The 9,463-nt window shown below is 44.9% G+C and overlaps 2 non-coding genes across 2 annotated transcripts; one reads left to right on the top strand and one right to left on the bottom strand.

The window, feature by feature from the left end:
- Positions 1 to 538: 538 nt before the first annotated feature.
- On the bottom strand, positions 539 to 620 carry trnas-gcu (transfer RNA serine (anticodon GCU)). The gene has a single exon. It is a non-coding gene; the product is annotated as a tRNA-Ser (tRNA).
- An 8,772-nt stretch (positions 621 to 9,392) lies between these two features.
- Positions 9,393 to 9,463, top strand: trnag-gcc (transfer RNA glycine (anticodon GCC)). Its single transcript has one exon. It is a non-coding gene; the product is annotated as a tRNA-Gly (tRNA).

Here is a 9,463-nt window from a genome sequence, read left to right on the forward strand (position 1 = left end):
TCCGGGACTGACAGAACATCCCTTTTAAACATACACAGACACTGAATGATATGGGACTGACAGCACATCCCTTTTAAACAGACACAGACACGGAATGATCCGGGACTGACAGCACATCCCATTTAAACCGACACAAGCACGGAATGATCCGGGACAAACAGCACAACCCTTTTAAACGGACACAGACACGGAATGATCCGGGGCTTACAGCACATCCCTTTTAAACAGATAGGGACATGGAATGATCCGGGAATAACAGCACATCGCTTTCAAACAGACACAGACACGGAATGATCCGGACATAAATCATAATTATGGTACATAAGTTTCTCTTACGTTGACTATAAGATTTACTCATTTTACAATGACACGACTGTACACTTTGATTCTTCGCGACCTTCCAATCTCAACAACTTCTTGGTTGGAACTGTTGCTGATTTCAGCAAACAATGCAAAAACCTCCGTTTGCCGTTTCGAGAAGGAAGGGACCCGACCTTCTGGATGGACTGAATGAAAGAAACAAAATTGAACACAACATCGACGAGAATGGGATTCGAACCCACGCGTGCAAAGCACAATAGATTAGCAGTCCATCGCCTTAACCACTCGGCCACCTCGTCACATGCAGAAACTCACACAAGCTCCATTATTCAAAATGGAAATACTGGCTATGTTGCCAAACTGAAATGAAAACAGGAAATGCTGGATCTCCTCAGCAGGTCAGGCAGAATCCTTCGATATAGAAACAGAGTTAATATTTCATGTGGGTGACTATCACATGAGTAATCTATTACAACCCCGACTTGCGCCTTGCAGATGGTGGGACGGCTTTGGGGAGTCAGGAGGTGAGTTACTCGGCGCAGAATATCCAACCTCTGACCTGCTCTTGTCGCCACAGTATTGATATGGCTGGTTCAGTTAACTTTCTGGTTCATGGTGATCACCAGGATGTTGATGGTGGGTGATTCCTGGAAAGATTCCATGAATGAGGGGCTTTAGTTTCATGGATCGACTGGAGAAGGTGGGGTTGTTCTCCTTGGAATAGAGACGGTTGCGAGGAGATTTAATAGAGGTATTCAAAATCATGAAGGATCTGGACAGAGCAGATAGAGAGAAACTGTTCCCATTGGAGGAATGGTCAGGGACCAGAGGACATAGATTTAAGGTGTTTGGCAAAAGAGCCAAAGGTGACATGAGGAAAAACGTTTTTACACAGCGAGTGTTTATGATCTGCAATGCACTGCCCGAGGGGTGGTGGAGGCAGATTCAATCATGGCCTTCAACAGGGAACTGGATAAGTACTTGAAACGAAAAAAAAATACAGGGCGACAGGGAAAGGGCGGGGTGGGGCGGTGGGGTCCAGCTGGATTGCTCTTGCAGAGAGCCGGCACGGACTCGATGTGCCGAATGGCCTCTTTCCATGCAGTAACCTTTCTCTGATTCTAATCTATGTGTCAGGGGCGATGCAAAGCGACCGGAGCATGACGTAAATGGACCTTCACATGTCCATTCCCTGATAATAAATCCTACTGCGATGCAAAGAAGAAATTCATAATTATGGTGCATATCTTTCATCTTATGCTCACCATAAGAGATACTTCGTTTACCAGGGGGCCATTGCGCACTTTGATTGACACTTCACCTGGATCACCCCTTACACTCCCAACACCTCCGTGCAAGAAACATTTTGGGTGGCAATTCAGACTTTGCTGATTTGTGCAAACAGATGTAAGCCAGCAATGCGGAAACGCACTTCTTTGGAAAGAAGATTTTTCGGTGAGGCGGCCAAAATAAACAGCTCCACCAAATGTGGCAGAGGGGGAATTCAAACCCACATGATCGAAAGATTGACACCAGCATCTTAGACAGTTCAGCTACTCTTCTACATACCAATCTATCCATTTCTGATGAAAAAGTTCGGAGGGCTGAAACCTTCCCTCTGGTTCTTTCTCCACAGGCGCTGCCTGACCAGCTGAGTGTTTCAAGCATTTTCTGTTTTCATTTTTGTAATTTCACAATTTCTGTTTTCCTGAAAACACCCAGTTTGACCCAAGGACAAAGCTCGCACTTCACTTTCCCCACGCGCTTTAAAGTCTGTCGTTTCTGAACAAAATCCCCTCCGCGCCGGACATTCAAAGGACCTTTCGCTCACGGCCAACTTCCTGTAATCGACACTTTTTCACCATTCCCGCTCTTCTCATTTCTCCTCATTCCTTTTCAATCGGACATTTCCACAGACCTATTAAGATCAAGCGGAACATTTCCGACCTGACTGCACCGCCCAGATTGCCAAAACTGCATCTTTCAGCCGTCATTCGCAGCTATGTCGTGCCGCCCGTCTCTCCCGCACATCAACTGCTCGGGGAAAAGCGCCAACGACCATGAAAACAAAACCCAGTTCTTCAGTTAACATCCCACGTGTCACAAGATACCCCATGGAAATTTCACGGGAAAGTATGCCGCTGTCCTTCCGAATGCCAGCCCTGCTTTCTTCGTGCTTGTCTCTGGAAGAGTCACGGAGATCGAAATGTATCGATTGGTTTCAAGGCACAAATGAACATTGGTGCGAACGGAACATGTGCCCCCGAGAAACATCGGTCGATGTCGAGCAAACATAAAGGCGTAAGAATGTGAAAGTAAATGCTAGAGTGGGCAAGGCCGCAGTAAAGTCTCAATGAAATGGATCATGATTGTGGAAGGAAGAAAAAGCTAGAAGAAGCGGCGGGTCTGAATTTTTGATCATCCAACAGAGACACATGAGAGAACAAAAACAGGATACGGACACAGGTGCTGGAGGCAGAAAGAAAAAGAACGAAAGAAGAGGAATGAAAAGAAAGTGACTTACTTGAGAGCGAAGAGACATTATTGTGTAGACATTGGCTGCAGCAGCTGGGTTGCACCTTTACTTTTCCTACCGTCTCAGTCATTCTTTAACCTTCTCTGCTGGTTTTGCAGGTTCGATCAGCCAACGCCGTTCAAGGAAGCCTGAGACAACACAAGAGACAGAGACAGGGAGAAATAGAGAAATGCATGCAAAAAAAATAAAGAGAATAAATAGAATCATACAATCATAAAATGGTTACAGCACAGAAGGAGGCCATTCGGTCCATCGAACCCGTGCCGGCTCATTGTAAGAGCGATCCAGTTGGTCCCACTCCCGCGCCGCTTCCCGGTCGGCCTGAATTTATTTCCCTCCAAGTATTTATCCAATTCCTTTTTTGAAATTCACGATTGAATTTGCTTCCACCACCCTTTCAGGCAGCGCATTCCAGATTATAACTACTCGCTGGTTAAAGAAGTGTTTCCTCCTGTCGCCTTTGGTTCTTTTGGCAGTCACCTCAAATCTGTGTCCACTGGTTCTCGACCCTTCCGCCAATGGGAACAGTTTCTCTTTATTTACTTTATCTAAACCCTTCATTATTTTGAACACTTCGATCACATCTCCTCTGAACCTTCTCTGCTCGAAGGAGAACAGCCCCAGCACGGGGTAAATGCGGTCAATTAGCTTCAATTCATTTATTTGTGCATTCAACAGCTCTTTAAACATGACTGTGACATTATGGTAGCGCGGCCACGCGGTCTAAGGTGTTACATTTAATTTCTATGGTGGCGTGGGTTTGAATCCCACTGCTCTTAGAGTTTCTGCCAATGTTTATTTTGACCTGTTCACAGAAAACCCGAATGTAGTGCGATGGAGCAGAGGATGTGAAAGAAGCTGAATGTGAAAGTGCAGATATTATTTTCATCACGGGGACAGGACACGTTCCCACAGGAGAGGGCCTCTCTCCTTAATATTCCTTCCAGCAGAGAGGGACGGGTGATCAAAGTGACCGGGCTCTTGCGGCGCGATCAGTCAGTGCGCGGTCCTTATATGACAGTACAGGGTCGGGAAATGGCGAGGTTGTTAGTTGAGTCTCATCTAGATCAACCAATCCTTTTCTTTGTGAACATTTCGAACGGAGTAGAATGTGCAATTGGTGTGTTACAAAATGCATCTAGTTATTTGTTCAGCCATGTGGTTCCTCCGGCCTACGCTGTTGTAAAAACAGATGAGATGTTTAGTTTTATTAGTTTACAGGAAGGAGGCTGCGGAATTGGAGCCACAAACCGTGATTTTGATCCATCTACAAATCATGGGATTTAACTGGAGCTTTAAACCAGCGGGTGAGACCGCTCAGTCACGATACTTTAATTCTTGCGATTTTCAGGAGCTGCAAGAGGGTTGTTTCCCTTCTTTGATGAACATTCGTGATCCTGTTGTGGTTTTGCTGCAAAGTTCTCATTCCCACCACCAAAATTGAGCCCTGAACTTCAACGGTAGTCAAATTGGAATCCACAACTTTGGAACTGCTAATTGGAAGTCCAACGTGCGACCCATTCGCCACAAATCGGCTATCGATTATGTGATTTCACATTACCCATTTGCTGCTTATGATTTTTTGCTGCGGTGGAGCAAGTGGTTCGAAAGCTCAGTTGGGATTCACAGCAGCTCCTGAGAAATCGACACAGCGACGGATTCTCCAATGCCTCGTGATCTGTCTGTCTGTCTGTCTGTCTCTATTCGTCTTGCTCTCTCTCGCTTTCATTCTTGAGCTCTTACTCTCCCCGTTTATTTCAAGAAGGCTGGAATACAAAGGGGCGGAAGTTATGTTACAGCTGCACAGAGCTCTGGTGAGACCCCATCTGGAGGACATCATTCAGTTCTGGGCACCCCACCTCAGGAAGGGTGTGTTAACCTGGAGGCTCGAGGGGCTGAATGGCCTATTCCTGTTCCTATGCTCCAATAAATGAAACAATAATTCAAGTATAGAGACCCTAATGTATAAGGGTACCCGTTCACCACGACTTTCTGCCTCCGATCCCTGAGCCAATTAGGTGCCCATGTTACCACTGGTCCTTTAATTCCACGTGCTTCTAGTTTTCGCATAAGTCTGTTACGTGTTAATTTCTAAAATGCGTCCTGAAAATAGCTGTCACCCCGTAATTTTATACTTAAGCAATAAGAATACGGATGTTCCGACCGAGTGATAGATTGGGTTCATTCCCATTACCCGAAGGTGGAGGGACCGAGGAGGGGAAATCCCATCTGGGTTTATATTTTCCGAAAACGGAGACGGAAAATAGCAAAGCTCATCCCGCCGAAATCCAACAATTGGACTGAAGATCCGACAGTCTTTTCCATCCCCGGTTTCCAGACCTGGCCGTTCAAGGAAGCCTGATCAGTCCATCAGGGTTAAACGCCGAGAGAGAAGAAACGCAGACAGCGATAGAGAGATGCATGCAAATAAATAAAATAGTATAAATCTCCAAATTCCGTGATTGAGCAGAATTTATGGTACAGCTTTTTTGAAATTCTGTCTCAAGTCTTGAAATCTCATAGGTGAACATTGGGCTGGATTATCCCTTAACCTCTGAGAGAAGTAAACACTGACTGGTAATTACAGCTCTTATTTATTTGACTGTTTCACAATCGTCGTGTAAGTTGGTTTCGAGCCCCCAGTGAATTTCACGACCATGCTTGATCCATAACTTAACACAAAGGGCACCGCGCAACTGTAGAGTCGATTGCGTAGGGTAATCACAGGAACTCTGCCAGATTGCATGTTCTAGACATGTATCCAAAGCTACATGTGCTGCCTGCAGCCGTGTGTCCATTGGTGGTTCAGTGGTGGAACCCTCGCCTGCCGGCGGGAAACCAGAGGTTTGTTTCCAGGCCAATGCAGCATCCTTTACCTTTTTTGTTCTGTACCCATGAGATTGTCTGAATTGGGATAAATTCATGTGCCGGCTTCAATCTACAACTTCTTGAAAGATTATCTTCATTTCGTCTACTTGTGTTGCGTGCACAAACCCTCTGCATTCTGTCCTCTGGTGCTCAAACATGCTCTGCTGGAGATAAGTCAAAACTGCCTTCTACACTGCTGAAAAGATGTCAGAAGCCAATTGGTGATTTTTGACTAAAAATGGGGACATAACAGGGCTCATTCGGAATTTTGAACGATTCGAACTTCCTGAGCGACATTCAGACCCAAAGACCAACAAGCAACAGAGCCGTGCAGCCGCTGTAAAATTTCGCTGCCATGCAGCCGTTCCGCCATCCTTTCAGAAGGCTCTGTCCATACAATCCCGCTTTCTTCTACGATGCACGATGTAGAGCAATATCAGGTTCCACACTGATCATTTCATATCAACAATATTTCTCGCTTATTATCAAATTTGCTTTGAATGCAAGACTTGCATTATCAAATAACACTTTGCAAAATGAATTGCTCTGAAACAACATAATCGTCTGTCTCAACATCGTCATGGTTTACATTCTACCATAATTATAATTTACTCAAATTGCTGCTTTCAATCACTATGAGAGTAACATAAATGGACATATGCAGTGCGTGTACGTGCGAGTATTGGTGGCTCTGGGAGAGAATTCTGGCCTCTGACACGGATTCGATTCGCGGACAATGCAAAACGTTTCGTGTTTTGCACCAATTAGGAAGACCAGTTTAGCCACTCGAGCCGGTTCTGCAATTCAGTGAGATCATGGCTGATCTGTGACCTAATTCCATATAACCGCCTTCGCTCCGTATCCCTTAATACCACTGGTTAACGAAAAAATCTATCAGTCTCAGGTTTCAAATTAACAATTAAGCTAACACTGTCGCTTGCAGAAGAGAGTTCCAAACTTCGACCCACGTTTGCTTGTCGAAGTGTTAACTAATTTCACTCCTGAAATTCCTGACTCTAATTTTTAGGCCAGGTTCCCGAGTCCTGGACATCCGAACGAGCGGGAAGAGTTTCTCTCCATCAACACCAACAGTTCCCCGTAATATCTTGAAAACTTCAATCAAATCAGCCCTTATTCTACTGAATTCCAGGGAATACAACCCTAGTTTGTGTAATCTCCCCTCTAATTTAACCCTTGGATTCCAGGTATCAATCTAGCAAAATTTCACTGCACTCCCTCCACGGCCAAAATATCCTTCCTAAGGTGTGGTGCCCAGAATTGAACACAGTACTCCAGGTGTGGTCTAACCAGAGCTTTGTATAGCTGTAGCATAATGTCTATCACCTTGTATTCTGGTCCTTTAGATATAAAAGCTAGTTTTCCATTAGCCTTTTTGATTATTTTCTGTACCTGTCCATGACATTTTAATGATCTATGTATATGGACCGCTAAGTCCCTTTGGAACTCCACGGTTTCGAGCATTTCACCAGTTAGAACGTATTCTGATCAATGCTCTATAGGTCCAAGTTGGATGACCTCACACTTACCTAAATTGAAATCCATTTGCCACAGTTTTGCCCATTCATCTATTATATTAAATACTCTCTGTAATGTTCTGCTTCCATCTACTTTGCTTACAGTGCTGCCCATCTTGGCGTCATCTGCACATGTCGCTCTCTATCCCGTCATCTTATATCAATGAGACCGAATGCACTGGGGTAAATTCACATTCAGCTTCAATCTCCTCATCATATTGAGACATTTATTTTTTCACCTGTGTTGTGCCTTGGAAATTTCCGCACTCTGTCCTCTGGAGCTCAAACATTCTCTGGATATAATTCAATTCCACCAACAGCAACATTGAAAAGATATCGGAAGCTAATTGGTGACTTTTCACTAAAAGCACAGAAAGAGGAGGGGTCAGGCGGGATTTGAAGCTGAGATCGCGCGCGTATCACATAACACAACTCTCGAAGCGAAAATCACACCCCTAGACCAACAAACCGCTGATGCTGAAGCCGTGGAGTCAGTTGAAAGGTGCGCTGCCTCCCACAGCCGATCGGCCATCCTTTCAGACCTCTTCTGTCCATCCAATCTCGTTTTCTGTTCCGGTGCACAGCAATATCAAGTTGTACATTAAGTACTTCCAGTCACCAATAATAGTCTCCCTGTAACAAATTGGTTTCGACTGTACAACTTGAATTATGAAGTAAGACTTTTCAGAATTAGTTGCTCTGAAACTACATTGCTTGGGAGGAGACTGAGAGGTGTAGATAAACATCAAAACCTTGGAGTGCATGTCCACAGATCCCAGAAGGTAGCAGAACAGCTGGATAAGGCGGTTAAGAAGCCATAAAGAATATTCTCCTTTCTTAGCCGAGGCATAGAACATAAGAGCAGGGGAGGTTCTGGTAGAAATTTATAACACAATAGTTAGGCCACAGCAAGAATACTGCATACAGTTGTGGTCACCACATTACAGGAAAGATGTGATTGCACGAGAGATGGTACAGAGGAGATTTAAGACAATGTTGCCAGAACTGGAGAATTTTAGCTATGAGATTAGATTGGATAAGCTGGGGTTGTTTGCTTTGGAACTGAGGAGGCTGTTGGGAGATTTAATTGAGGTGTATGACATTATGACGGGCCTCGATCGAGTGTATAGTAAGGACCTATTTCCCTTCGTAGGGAGGTCAATAATCAGGATACATCAATCTTAGGTAATCGGTAGAATGATGAGAGGGGAGTGATTTTTTTTTCCATCCAGAGGGTGGTGGGTGTGGGGGTCGGAAAATCACTGCCAGAAAGGGTGGGAGAGGCGGAAACCCTCATCGCATTGAAAAATAAAAACTTCAATATGCACGTGAAGATCCATAACCGACAAGATGAGGGACCAAACGCTGGAAAGTGAGATGAGGCTCGGTACCGATTTTTCGGCCGGCACAGGCACGATGTGCAGAATGGCTTCCTTCTTTGGCATAACTTTCTCGGATTCTATGATATAATTGCCGTCTGTCTCGGCATCGCGATAATATGCACTCGACCAGAAGTATACTTTAATCAAATTGATGCTTTGTTTCACTGTGAGAGTGAAGAGACATAAGTGTGTAGACATTAGCTGCAGCAGCTGGGTTGCACCTTTACTTTTCCAACCGTCTCAGTGCCTTTTTTTTACCTTTCTCTGCTGGTGTTGCAGGTGAGATCAGCCTTCGCCGTTCAAGGAAGCCTGAGAAGCCCGTCGGGCACAACAGAGAGAGAAGAGACAGAGACAGGGAAAGATAGAGAGATGCATGCAAAGAAAATAAAGAGTATAAATGTCAGGTTTTGCAAACGACCAGAATTTAAGTTACAGATTGGGAGAGATTCCTTCTCGGGTCTTGAAATCTTGCAAGAGAAGATTGGACGCTCAATTAAAAGCACCAGCCACGTTGAAGTATCTCTGATGCTGGAAGAGCGGTAAATGCAGTCAATTAACTCCAATTAATCTATTTGAGCATTGAAGAGATCTTTAAACAGTTGGGGGTTGCGAGCAGAATTCAAACCTCGGCAGGAAAACCCCAATGGAGTTTTGAGACCAACGCTTGAACCACTGGGCCATCGCAGCTGTCAACGGCATGTTCGTTTAGACAGAATTCCATATAGGAACATGTAATTTCTGCAAAAGCAAGCATTGGTGGTTCAGGGGTAGAATTCTCGCCTGCCACGCGGGAGACCCGGGTTCGATTCCCGGCCAATGCA

This window comes from Heptranchias perlo, chromosome 20, assembly GCF_035084215.1.
Source record: "Heptranchias perlo isolate sHepPer1 chromosome 20, sHepPer1.hap1, whole genome shotgun sequence".
Classification (NCBI taxonomy): domain Eukaryota; kingdom Metazoa; phylum Chordata; class Chondrichthyes; order Hexanchiformes; family Hexanchidae; genus Heptranchias; species Heptranchias perlo.